The following is a 13,534-nucleotide window of genomic DNA, read 5'->3' as shown; positions in this document are numbered from 1 at the left end:
AAGAGATGGATTTGATTTATCCTTCCCTTGAATATGGGCTGGCCTTATGACTTTCTTCAGCCATAGAATGTGGTAGAAATCATGGCTTGGCAGTTCTGAGTCTGGGTCTTAAGATGTTTGGTTGTTTCCATATTCACCCTCCGGGAAGCCAAGCCACCATGTGCTAAGGAAGTCTAGGCTCTTCTGCTGGGGTGGTCCCATGGAGAGAGGGGTCATTTTGATTGTTCCAGCTTCAGCCAAGCTTCCAGCTAATGTCCCCAGTCAACGTCACATACAGCAGAACTGCCCAGTTGAGTTCAGCAAACCCCCAAGCTTGTGAGAAATAAAAAATCATTGTTGTTTTAAACCACTATGTTTTGGGGGCAGCTTGTTACGTAGCAATGGGTAACTGAGATGTACGTCCTCATTTTCTGGGGGGCAAGTACTCCAACATCTTTGCCACTGTTGCCCTTAAAGCCTCTAGCGCCATCCTTGCCACCCTCCCGTTGGATTCTGGGTGACTACTGCCTCCTCACATTGCTTGCTTCGTTTCTTTTTTATTTTTTAAAAATACATTCTGGCTGGCGCAGTGGCTCACAACTGTAATCCCAGCACTTTGGGAGGCTGAGGTGGGCAGATCACCTGAGGTCGGGAGTACAAGATCAGCCTGGCCAACATAGCGAAATTCCGTCTCTACTAAAAAATACAAAAAATTAGCTGGGCATGGTGGTGGGTGCCTGTAATTCCAGCTACTTGGGAGGCTGAGGCAGGAGAATTGCTTGAACCCGGGAGGCGGAGGTTGCAGTGAGTCGAGATCACGTCATTGCACTCCAGCCTGGGCCACAAGAGTGAAACTCTGTCTCAAAAACAAAACAAAGCAAAACAAAATGACAACAACAACGACAAAAACAAAAACTAACTACATTCTATTTGATGTTCCCAGCATTGCTTCTTCTATACACTAATTTTCAGTGGTAGGGCCTGGGTGCTGTCAGCACCTCAGCTGCAAAGGAGACAGGGAAAGAGTATTTTCTGGCTTTGACATGTGGGGAGGGGTTGGGGATTCATGACATGGAAAGGTCCCCTAACATAGAAGGATGTTCAAGGCCGGGTGCGGTGGCTCATGCCTGTAATCTCAGCACTTTGGAAGGCTGAGGCGAGCAGATCACCTGAGGTTAGGAGATTACCTGAGGTCAGGACATCCTGGCCAACATGGTGAAACCTCGTCTCTACTAAAAATACAAGAAAATTAGCTGGGCGTGGTGGCATGCACATGTAGTCCCAGCTACTCGGAAGGCTGAGGCAGGAGAATCACTTGGACCTGGGAGGTGGAGGCTGCAGTGATCGGAGGCTGCAGTGAGCCGAGATTGTGCCACTGCCCTTCAGCCTGGTGACAGAGTGAGACTCCATCTCAAAAAAAAAAAAAAAAGGAAGGATGTTCAAAAGGTGCTGGCATCCCTGAAATCGAATGAAGGTCTTCAACCATGGCCAATACTTTTTGGGAACTTAATGTGTTCTTGGCACACAGCTCTGGGTCTGTTCACCTTCTAAAGGCAAAGAGAGCCCTGAAATCACCTTTCGTCACTCTCCATCCACATGAATTAGGATGGATTGACTCCAGGGAGGGTGTGTGACTCAGATCCAACTAATTGGAACATCAGAACCTCAGTGATTAGTTTGGGATGATATGTGAATCATTCCATGCCAACTAGGTGTCACCTTGGCATTTTGCTGAAATAAATGAGGACTTGGGCTGTGAGGGTGGAGCCTAGAGCTGCTGGAAGCCAACTTCCTACTGTAAAGAACAGAGATGAAAGATGGGGGAAGGAAGACCAAGTTCTGATGTATTTTGTGCTTCTTGGCACCTGAATCACCACCTTTTATGTGAGCATATAGATTACCGTCTGCTTACACCAAGCCAATTTGCGTAGTTTCCCATTATTTCTAATTCATCAAGTCCATATTAATATTTTTATTTAATAAACTCTTTTAAAGTATCTTTATTTTTATTTTTTGAGATGGTGTCTTGCTCTGTCGCCCAGGCTAGACTCACTGCAATCTCCACCTCCCAGATTAAGCGATTCTCCTGTCTCAGCCTCTCCAGAAGCTGGGGCTACAGGCGCATGTCACTACGCCCGGTTAATTTTGGAATTTTAAGTAGAGGCAGGGTTTTACCATATTGGTCAGGCTGGTCTTGAACTCCTGACCTCAGGTGATCCACTTGTATTCGCCTCCCAAAGTGCTGGGATTACAGGCATGAGCCACAGAGTCCAGCTTATTTAATAAACTCTTTGGAATAGGTACTATTTATTAACCCTATTTTACAAATGAAGAAACTGAAGCTAAGAGATTTAAGTCGTTTACCTAAGGCTACGTAGGGGCAGAATTCAAATTCTGAGAGCTAACGAACAAATATTCCGCTCTCCTTGGTGACCCAGGAGGATTCACAGAGGTGGGTGTCACCTGTAGACTGACATTTAACCCCAAGGGGCACAGGGATTTGTGGGGAGGAGTGGGGAGGAGAGGCTTCCAGGGGATGGAACAGCCTGGTTAATGACAAGTCCTTTTCTGCTGAGAGGAAACTTCACCTGAAATTCACTTGCCCAGTCCTGAAGCCTGTCCCCAAACGGTTTTCTCTTGGAGGGGAGCATGAAACCCCATTTCTCCAGGGCAACCTCTACCCTCCAGGCTTCTGAACCTCTGCCGCCCCGTGCTCCGCGCCGGGGCCTGTCCTGCGGTGGGTCCCCTGAGGGAGGGGGACCGTGCTAGCGAGGGACGGGGTGCGGGCTCAGATGGGGGCGCGGGGCCCGGGTTTCCGAGGCAGGGATCGCGCAGTCTCCGGCTTCAGTGGCCTCCAGCTTCCCGGCTCCCGGCGGGGCGGGCCGGGGGAGGAGCTCGGCGCGTCCCCGCCCAGAGGCGGAGCGGAGGGCGGGGCCGGAGCGGGGTGGGTAGGGGACGCGAGGCGGAGCGGGGCCCCACACAGGCCGCGGCGGCTGGCTCGGGCCCCTACGGTCCCGGCGGCGGCTGGAGGAGGAAGCCAGGCGGCTGGCGGAGGAGGAGAGACGGAGGAGGCCGAGGCCGGAGCGCCGCTCGCCGCAGACTTACTTCCCCGGCTCAGCAGGGAAAGGTACGGGGCGCCCGCTCTCCGGCCGCGGGCCCAGGTTCTCAGCCTCCCCCCGGCGCAGGCAGGGGCTGCGGCTGCTGCGAGAGGGTGAGGGGCCCGGAGCGGTCCCCGAGGGCTCGGTCGGCCCGGGGTTGGGGCGGCCAGCGCGGCGCTCAGGCGCTCCGGCGGGGGTGCGGGGCGTTCGGGTTGGCTCGCGGTGGGCGCCGCGCCCCCCTGACTCCTGCTGGGGAAGGCAGTGGTGTGGGCCGGGGTGGTGGCGATCCCGGCGCCAGGGCTGCGCGGCCCGGGCTGGGCGCCGCGGGTAGAGGGCCGGCCGGACCCCCAGGCTGCGTGCGGGAGGGGAGCGTCCTGGGCGCCCAGCAGGCGCGCTCCGTGGGCGCAGACAAAGCCGGGAGCGGACGCCCCGCGCCGACTCGGGCTGCCAGGACGGTTCGACCAGGGAGAGGAGAGGTGGCTCCCGGGTGATGACCCGAGCGCCGGGAGAGGCTGGGCTGATTTCTCTCTCTGGGCTCCGGGCGTCCGGGTGGTCCCCTTGGGGACCCCGGGCAGGGAGAGGAGCAGCATTCTCCTAAGGGCCAACTAGGGGCTCACGAGTTGCCCCGGGCTTATCAGGAGCCGGGCTCGCAAAGAGGTCAGGCGTGTTGGAGGGCTTACTTTGGGGGAGGGGCTGAGGAAAGCCACTGCCCTGGGGTGGGGGGAGAGCTCCATTACTGCAGGTGAGGGGCCCGTGGAGCTTGCACCAGGGGGGCTTGGCCCGCTGAGATACTCGAGGTGGCTGGCACGTATAGTGAGAGGTGCCCACAGGTTGTTTGCAGAGCCTGCTGTTGGTGGCACATCACGTACCAGTCTGTAGAGGCAACTTGGCCGTGATTGGAGCCAGCAGCAGGTGCTTCGGGGTTACAGGGAGCAGCGCAGGCCGAGGTGCCAAGCATCCGAAAGTGTGCAGGGAAGGCCCCACATTTGGTTTCGGCCACCCCTGTCCCCCTCCCTCTTGTTAGGGTGAGGAAGCATCCCAATTCCTGCCGCTGGCTCTACCTCCGCTCGGGCTCCAAGGTCCTCTCCCTGTCCCCCTTTCTACAGTTACCTCCCCTCTTTCCAGTGTTAGAAGCGGCTCCTTTCCACCGGATCCTCCACAGCATTATAAGAAATATGCTTTGGCACCCTGTCTCCCCAATTTTAGAGCCCCCTTTTTGCCTTAATCCCTCATTCCCTCCAGCTTTGGACCTTCTTCCCTTTACCGCACAACTTCTCTGGCGAGCCTTCTGCACTCGCTCCTTCAGAGCACAGCTCTTCCGTTCTTTAGCTGGCTTGCCCTGACTTCGGTCCCACCCCTTCACTGAAACGGCCTCAGCCCAGCTCTCCAGTGAGCTCCACGCCCCCACAAGCAGGTCTTCTTCCACCTCTCCTTGTCTCCTTGAACACTCTCCTTCAAGAACCAGTGTCCTCCCTTGGCTTCTCCTGGTTTTCTTCCCTCCTTGGATGCCTTTTTTCTTAGACTTCTTTTCAGACAACTCCTTCACTCAGCTCCAAATGTTGGAGAGCCCCAGAACTCTGTCCGTGGGCCCTTTCTCTCCCCTGTCTATTTACAACCCCCTCCCCGTTTCATTCTTTCTTAGGATTTTAAAAATCAAGCATCAATTTGCAAACACACAGATCTTAAATGTACATCATTCTCATGGTTTTAAAGAGCAAATTTTATCTCCAGCCCCAGCCTCTCTACCTAACCCCCCATCTGATGATTTATGATGTCCTGGATGACAAAAACCTTAATGTGGATGAAACAGAACCCTGCCGCCACTCCCCAGGCTTTTCCTTCTCAGTGAATGGCCCATCATCTACTCACCTTTTTTTTTTTTTTTTTGAGATGGAGTTTTGCTCTTGTCACCCAGGCTGGAGTGCAATGGTGTGATTTCCGCTCACTATAACCTCTGCCTCCTGAGTTCAAGTTCTTCTGCCTCAGCCTTCCGAGTAGCTGGGATTACAGGTAACCACCACTATGCCCGGCTAATTTTTGTATTTTTAGTAGAGATGAGGTTTCACCATGTTGCCCAGGCTGGTCTTGAACTCTTGACCTCAGGTAATCCACCTGAGTTCTCTCAAAGTGTTGGGATTACAGGTGTGAGCAACTGCACCTGGCCCATCTACTCACTTTTTAAGATGGGAAACAAGGGGGCACAACTCCACCAAGAGCAAGTCCTTTTGGTTCTTTTCACAAAATTGATCTCAGGCCTGCTCTCTGTGCTCTGACTCCACTGTTACGGCCCCAGGCTACCTGCCCCAAGCCAAGCCAAGCCACCTAACCCTCTCCCCAGGTCTGCACTTGCCATCCTCTGATCTATTTTAGCAGAACAGCAAGAATGATATAGAAACTTTTGATGCGACCACCTTATTTCTCTAAAATTCTTGATAGTTCCCTATCACACTTGAATACAATCTCAAAGCTTTCCCCCGGCCTATCAGACCCTTCACATTCTGGCCACTGCTGACCTCCCTAGCCTTATCTTGACCACTGTCCACTTTGCATTCTCCCTGACAGACACATCTGAGTCATTTCTGCCCTTTGGACACACTAAGCTTTTTCCTGCCCCAGGACCTTTGCTTGTATTATCTTGTCTGCCAGTAGTGTTTTTCCAGTGCCCTTTACTGGCCTGGCTTTGCTCTTTCTTATTTTTAAGATCTTCACTTAATTATCCATTCCTCAATTCCTTCCCAGTCTTGGGAAGTCCCCTGTAATTCATCACAGCACCTGACTGACTTTATTATATTTATCACAGTTTGCAACCCTTTGTTACTGTTGTTTGTGTGCTTGATGTATCTAGCTTCTTAAGGGCTGGAACCCTGACTGCATGGACCAGTGCTGTATCTGGAGCATCGAGCACAGTGCCTGGCACATAGCAGATGCCCAGGAAATCTTTAGCCAGGTGGGCAGGTTGGGGCTGGGTTGGGCAGAAAGGTGGGTATTGCAGTGAGCACAGGAGCCCCCTTTAAACTCAAGTGACCTTGAGGATTTTTATTTTCTTTCCACAAAAGCAATTGTGCAGATTGCTGCAAGAATCTAAGGGTGTTAATGGGATGTGAAAAAGGGAAGGGGAGAAGGTACGGGTGGTTGGAGGGCAGGCCTGTATGCTGAGGGCAGCCGGTGGGCTGTGAGCCTGTGTTTGTCACTGTGGTTGGGATAAATGATTTCCTTTGCTTTCTTTGGTAGAAATCCAGGCTGGGTCAGCAGAGGGATATGTGTGCATGTTGGGTGGGAGGGAGATTCTCTAGCTCAGGAGATGTGGGCAGTCTGGGGAACCAGGGATTGATTTCAGCCCATGCTCTTGGGTGACTGCTGGGTGCCCAGCCCTGGGGGGGTCTCTCTTTAGACCCCTGCCTTTCTACCCACAGCTCTTCTGTTTGCACAGAGGAGCCAGTTGAGCGTTGAATTGTGTGGCTGGATGAAGGACTGAGAGCCAGGGGACTAGAGATCTGGGAGGGAGGGGAGCTGGGCCCTGGATGGGGGACAGGGGCAGATCGAGGTAACACCATGGGGTGGGTGCTAGAGCTAGAGGTGGTGGTCCAGATCTGGGATCAAGCTGGCATGCCTAGGAAAGGCCTTGAGCTGGGAAAGGAGGGGATGAGGAGGGCATCCTGGGTGGGAGGAATCAAGCAGAGGCCAAGTGGCAGGGCAGGGCCCTGGCATACTCACTGGATGCCCCACATTGTTCCAAGGACTTGGCAAATGTTAACTCCTTTAATCCTCTTAACGGCTCTATAAAGTAGGTCTTATTCCCATTTTACAGATGGGAAGACTAAGGCACAGTCATACAACTAAATAATGACAGAGTGAGGATTCAATTCAGCAGCTTGGCTCCGGAATCCATGCGTGAAACCACTCCACTCTGTCACTTCTCTCATGCTTCTCAGTTATGTGTCAGCTGAGGGATTCCTAACAAGAGGTGTTTCCTGCCTCCCAGAGTTGACTGGCCTGGAGGCTGCGGAGGTGGGAAAGAAGTTACACCCTTGGCTGGGCACGGTGGCTCATGCCTGTAATCTCAGCACTTTGGGAGGCTGAGGTGGGCGGATCATGAGGTCAGGAGTTCGAGACCATCCTGGCCAACATGGTGAAACCCCATCTCTACTAAAAATACAAAAATTAGCTGGGCGTAGTGGCGCATGCCTGTAATCCCAGCTATTCAGGAGGCTGAGGCAGGAGAATCGCTTGAACTCAGGAGGCGGAGGTTGCAGTAAGCTGAGATCGCACCACTGCATTCCAGCCTGGGTAACAGAGCAAGACTCCATCTAAAAAAAAAAAAAAAAAGTTACACCCTTTAAGGTAGCAGGGGTCCTCGCTTGGAGTAGGTGAGCAAGTTTTTCTGCTTCATGCCCCACTTTTTCTTCCAGAGGGGTTCCAGACCCAGGCCAATGGATTGGGCATCATGTACACTGTGATTTTGGGGTGCTGGGAAGGTCTACTGCTTCTGGTTCAGCTACCGCTCTCTGCCTGAGATGCTATCATTAGAATGTCACCCTTCTGGGTTTAGTATTGCTCTTGTCATCTGCCTGTAAAATGGGATTAGAGGGACTTTTTTTCTTTGCTCCCTGAAGGTCACATGCTTGAGTGCCTTCTCCTTGTAGACTCTGAGAGGAGGAGAGACTTCCCGGGGTATGCCAGGCTGAGGAACTGGGCCAGGAAGGAGGGAGGAGGGTGTGACAGCTCTGTCCTGCCAGGCTTTCCTGTTTGGCATAAGGATGACTCCAAGCAGGTGACCTGTCCTCCTAGGGACCTGGTGGGCTGGCTGAGGAAGGGTTTACTGACCACACAGGGATGGGACCTGTTTCCTCCAAATTCTGAGCCCCAGAGTTGAGGGGATCTGCCCATCTATCTGGACAGATCCTGCCAGCTTCCTAGGAAGAGAGGGAGGCAGGGTTAGTGGAAGGTGAGGCACAGGGAAAACATTGCTGTTGGAAGCTCACCAGTCTTCAGGGTTGTCAGGAAGGGCTCCCTTCTCTGGCAGAGGAGCATGGAGGAGGTCTGTCCACGGTGCCCAAGTCCTTGGCTGCTGAGTTGAAGTGAAGGCTTTGGCCGAGCCCGAAGTGGGCAGACTAGAGCTAGGGTGGACTTCCTGACAAGTAGACACTGGGCCTTGTTAGCTGTGGTTAGCACCTGGCATCTCCTGTGCCCCAGCCTGGTGTTCAGAGCCTTTGTGAACACAGGACGTGGTTCCTGCTCTCCAGGAAATAAACGTGAACCATGCCAGGTGTGATATAATGAGGTCCTCCTCCCAAAGGAGGTGGTGCTTTGGGAGGGTTCTGAAGTCTTGGGTGGCTTTGGCCAACAGAGGAGGGGATGGCATTCCTAAGGTGGAGGGGGAGAAGTGGGTTGAAGCCAGGCCTGCAGTGGGTTGAAACCAGGTTGGGAAAGGTCCTGGCTGCCAAGCTGCTGAGTCTGGCCTTGATTCAGTAGGCCATGGGGAGCCTTGGAAGGTTATAGGGCAAGGGGGCAATGACTTGATTAGAGCAGTGGTCTATAAAAGTGCTATTCAAACTCTAGTGCATAGATCACCTGGGCAGCTTGTTAAATGCAGGTCTGTCCTGTCTGATTCAGCAGGTCTGGGGTGAGGCCTGTGACTTCGCATTTCTTTCTTTCTTTTTTTTTTTGGATGGTGTCTTGCTCTGTTGTCCAAGCTGGAGTGTAGTGGTGTGATCTCAGGTCACTGCAGTCTTTACCTCCCTGGTTCAAGCAATTCTCCTGCATCAGCCTTTTGAGTAGCTGGGATTACAGGTGCCTGCCACCATATTTAGTAGAGACAAGGTTTCACCATGTTGGTCAGGCCGGTCTTGAACTCCTGGCTTCAAGTGATCCACCTGCCTCAGCCTCCCAAAGTGCTGGGATTGAAGGTGTGAGCCACCGTGCCCAACCTGCGACTGCATTTCTAGTAACTCCTTGGCAGTGCAATGCTGCTGCTCCATGAACCATGCTTTGTATAGCAAGGATTTAGACTGGGGTCTTGAGAGATCAGTGGATTTCAGGTGGGACCTGGAACAGGTAAAGGGAACCACCTTGGCCCCTGTGGATCCAATGTTGCGGGATGTGTAGGGAGCTGCTGATGTAGGGTCAGAGAGTGGTATAGGTGGGCTGGGGGCAGGACAGAGGGGACTATAGAAGATGTGAGCTGCAGGGGCCACTCTGCTGGGAGGTGGGGCTGTGCGAGGGCCTCTGGGTGCTTAGGTCATAGGCCAGGAACATAGGTCTGATTTCCAGGACCTCTGACTGTAAGGAGCTCCCAAGACCATGATGGGGTATCTTGGGTGACTGTATCCCAGGGCACGGTGACATGCAGACAGCATGGAGAGCACCTTATCTCTGCCCACAGCTGAGGCCAGCACTGTGGGTAACCAATCTGGGGCAAGCACCCTTCCTCCAGCCAGGGCGGGGCTGAGAGATTGGGGAAACAGCTGATCCAGCCCTCTAGCTCCAGCTGTGACGTGTCCTCATAAAAGGCCGCAGTCTCCCCAGCTGCCCGGCCATCACCCCAGTGAGTGCGGTGCCCCTCACCCTGGCCTGAGTCCTTGTTGCTGCTGCTGATGGTTACGTGAGCTGCCATCGGGGTCTTATCCCAGTCTGCCCACCTCCCCGCTATACGTGGGAGTGGGGGGGCAGGGCGCCTGGATGCTTCTCTCTGCTTTGCCCTGGCTGGGCCACTACAGGCAAGTGTCTGCTCCTCTCTGAGATGTCTGTCTCCTCATCTGTGAACTGAGGGGTTCAGGTCCCTGCTGGGGGGGTTATCACAGGGTGTGTTGGGTGGGGCATTGTACCTTCTCAGAATGGCAGATTAACGCATTTTAGTTTAATATTAAATTTAAACTTAATATTAAAACTTACATGTTAATGATGGGGTCAAATTAGCAATTTACTTGGAAAAACCATCCAGGTTTCTTTGGGGGTCTCCCAAGGCACCTTGCACCCCAGGCTCTGCATGGCCTGGGGTTCGTATCTGAGGACAATGGTCAGTTGAGGGCCCCCCAGATGCTGGCAGGGGGGTAGCAGTCACCACACCCAAAGGAAGGTGCAGACGGTAGACGCCGGGGGCAAAGGTTCTGCTGCCCTGGGCAGCGCCAATAGGGGCTGGAAGGGTGGGGGTTGACTGACTCTCAGTCTGAGCTCCCCAGATATCCCCCACACCTCCTCAAAGGAGAGCAAGGCCGAGCTAGTCACACCGCACTTTGATCCTTGTCTCTGGGGCCAGGCCATCCTGCGGGATGGAAAGGGATAACATTTCTCAAAGACTGTTCTGCGCAATCTCAAGGGTTCAGGGGAAAAATAAGGGAAGAAGCTAGCAAATTCATTCCACCACCCTGTGGGAGATTCAGAATACATTTAAGAGAATTAAAGGCCCTGACAAGTCCTGTAGAAAAGAAACTGTTTAGTGTTTCTCCCCAGACTGATCTGACCATTGAAACCTTTTTTTTTAACTGCCAACAATGTCCCACCGACCAGGAAAACACCTGCTGGGAAGAGCTAATGTGGAAAGATGCTGCTCACTGGAAGGCCGCAAACAGGGTAGTACAGGTGGACTTCCTGGTAGAGGTGGACTTGCTGGGATGGGCACATTTGGCCAATCAGTAGAAGAAAAGGGCACTGCAGAGAGAGAGATGCCAGGCTCCCCTCTGAGGCCTCAGTTTCTTCATTTACATAGAGGGTAAATCTTTGCCCTCCATGTCTGCCTCCCCACCTTCCTTTGGGTGTAGTGACTGCCACCCCCCTGCCAGTGCCTGAGGGGACCTCTCCTGACCAGGGCCCTCAGATGTGCCCGTCCCACCAAGTCCACCTCTACCAGGAAGCTCTCCGCCATCCTTCCTTTTCTCCCTGGTATTTCTGGGCTGAGAGCCAGCCCTGGGTTCTTGTAGCAATGGCTCTGCCTCACTGGATAAGTGAGGAAGGATCTGTCTGGTGCCTGGGATTTCCAGGTAGCTGGGCCTGGGTCTTCTGGATTCTTTTTCTTTTTTTCTAGTGGAGTCTTGCTCTGTCACCCAGGTTGGAGTGCAGTGGTGCGATCTTGGCTCACTGCAACTTCTATCTCCTGGGTTCAAGCAATTCTCATGTCTTAGCATCCTGAGTAACTGGTATGACAGGCGCTCACCACCACGCCTGGCTAATTTTTGTATTTTTGGTAGAGGCTGGGTTTCACCATGTTGGCCAAGCTGGTCTTGAACTCCTGACCTCAGGCGATCTGCCTGCCTTGGCTTCCCAAAGTGCTAGGATTGCAGAAGTGAGCCACTGTGCCTGGCCCATCTTCTGGATTCTGAGAGGGCCTTTTCCTTATACCTCCTGGCCATCTCCTTGCTCTGCAAGTTCTCCCCAGCCTTTCATCTCAGAGGCTACCACAGCAGGGTTGTGAACTCTGGACAAGAAGCAAAGCCTCTCTGTGCCTCTTTTCCCTCATTTGTACCATGAGGGTAATATTACCTCCCTCCTAGAGGGTGGCTGGGTTGTTGTAATACTCTAATACCGGTTGGCTGCCCTTACTACTGTGATAGACATAGCTGAAGGAAGGACCCTGGAAGGGCCCTTGTCATTGTGGACATGAGGGAAGAAAGCAAGAGCCAGCAGCATGAGGCTTGGAGTGGGGTCCTGGTTAGACCAGCGCAGGACAGTCTGCAGAGGAGAAGAGTGAGGATGCGGGGAGCTAGCAGGACTGGCTTCCTGGAGGAATGGCCAGTGGCGGGGGTTGATCTGGACAGAAAGAGAAGTCATAGATTTGGATCTGAGAGTCAGAGGATCCTGGTAGGTGCGTCTAGGAGACAGGTGGCCTGCGGGCAGGAAGGAGGCATCAGGGACTGCCTTCACTCATTGGGCTATGGGGAGCTGCAGAGGCTTTTGAGCAGGGCAGTGATGTGATCAGAGCACTGTGTTAGTGAGAAGTGAGGCAGGATGTGAGTGATGGTGGGCTGTGGGAGGGGGTGGTGCTGCAGGACCTCCCACACAGTGGCTGTGCCCCTTCGTGGACTCGAAGCATGGGGAAGGGGCAGGCTGAGGACATGACCCTCATTCTCAGACTCTCAGGGCAGTCAGTGAGGCTACCCTGTCTTGCCTCTGCCACACCTCCTTTCCTCTGTGGTGTGAGGCTCTTTGCTTAGCAGCTGAGGTGGGGGAGATGGGGTATGGTATTTTATTTTTTTGAGATGGAGTTTCACTCCTGTTGCCCAGACTGGAGTGCAATGGTGCGATCTCAGCTCACTACAAGCCCTGCCTCCTAGGTTCAAGCAATTCTCCTGCCTCAGCCTCCTGAGTAGCTGAGTTTAGAGGCACGAGCCACCACACCCGGCTAATTTTTTGTATGTTTTAGTAGAGACAGGGTTTCTCCGTGTTGGTCAGGCTTGTCTCTAACTCCTGACCCTGTGATCTGCCTGCCTTGGCCTCCCAAAGTGCTGGGATTACGGTCATGAGCCACAGCCCAGCTGGCGTATGGTATTTTAAACAGTACCCAGGAGGAGGAGATTCGGTGCCGCATGGGGTGACGCTGGCCCTCCAACCTGACCTGGAGGCCCTGGTGGGGCATGCTCAGTGAATTTTGCTACCCAGCCCCAGCTCCACTCCCTTGTCCTCCTTTGCCCCTTTGTCTTCCTTCCTCAAGCATGCAGGAGCCCAGTGCTCTCTAAATCCGGGGCTGGGAGGTTGGAGGATGAGGAAAAGCATCTGGATTCAGGCGGAGCGTGGTGGCCTAGCTGGGGGACAGTGCAGCACCCCTTAGTCCAGATTCCTTCTTCTCCACCCACTTCTTGAGGGATGACATTAAGGAAGATGTGACTTAAAGCCAGAAAAACAAGCACTTGGAAATGAGTTGCAATTTATTAGAAAACAGAACAAAGAATCTAGCCACCCCTGCCAACTCTGTGCCAGGCCCTGGCAGACACGTGGGTCCTGTCTTCCCCATGCAGTCCCATGGGGCCTGAGTGAAGCATGTTGGGTCTCACTCAGGTTCTGGGACATCTGGCTTGATGCCCTTTCCTCACCCCATGGCTCTCTCAGAGCCTGTCCTCAAACCTTCAGCTATGCTCCCCACCCATAACCAGACCTCCAGGCCAGCCCAGCTCAGCCACCACACCTCTGACCCTGGCAGGTGGTGGTGGTACTCCTTGCAGGCTGAATCGGCTAGATTTTAGGATGACTCAAGCAGGAGACACCCAGGACCACCAAGGGAAACACATTCTTAGGACATATTTTTAAATGATGCCTTTAAATGTTAAACACACAGGCACCTTTAACTGTCTCTTATTTTGAAAAATAAAAAAAAATCATACACAATGCAAAACCTTGAGAGTTAATCTGAAAAGGTTTGGAGTTTTTTTTTTTTTTTTTTTATTTTTCAAAATATGAGACAGTTAAAGGTTTTTCCTACTTGTAGTTATTTGTGTTTTTTTTTTTTTTTTTTAACTTCCTCTTCCCGG

At 53.1% G+C, this 13,534-nt stretch overlaps 1 protein-coding gene across 3 annotated transcripts in view; it reads left to right on the top strand.

The window, feature by feature from the left end:
• The first annotated feature begins 2,876 nt into the window (after positions 1–2,876).
• Positions 2,877–13,534, top strand: part of SMOX (spermine oxidase) — a 42,790-nt gene continuing 32,132 nt past the window's right edge. For all 3 annotated transcript variants that reach the window (XM_032295515.1, XM_032295511.1, XM_032295510.1), the window contains exon 1: positions 2,877–3,106. The gene's annotated coding sequence lies outside the window, so the exon portion shown is untranslated. The remainder of the gene's footprint in view (positions 3,107–13,534) is intronic.

This window comes from Sapajus apella, unplaced genomic scaffold, assembly GCF_009761245.1.
Source record: "Sapajus apella isolate SASKATOON/1434 unplaced genomic scaffold, GSC_monkey_1.0 scaffold33, whole genome shotgun sequence".
In the NCBI taxonomy this organism is placed as follows: Eukaryota; Metazoa; Chordata; class Mammalia; order Primates; family Cebidae; genus Sapajus; species Sapajus apella.
The sequence above is the reverse complement of the archived record's forward strand: the minus strand, read 5'-3'. Positions and strand labels throughout refer to the sequence as shown.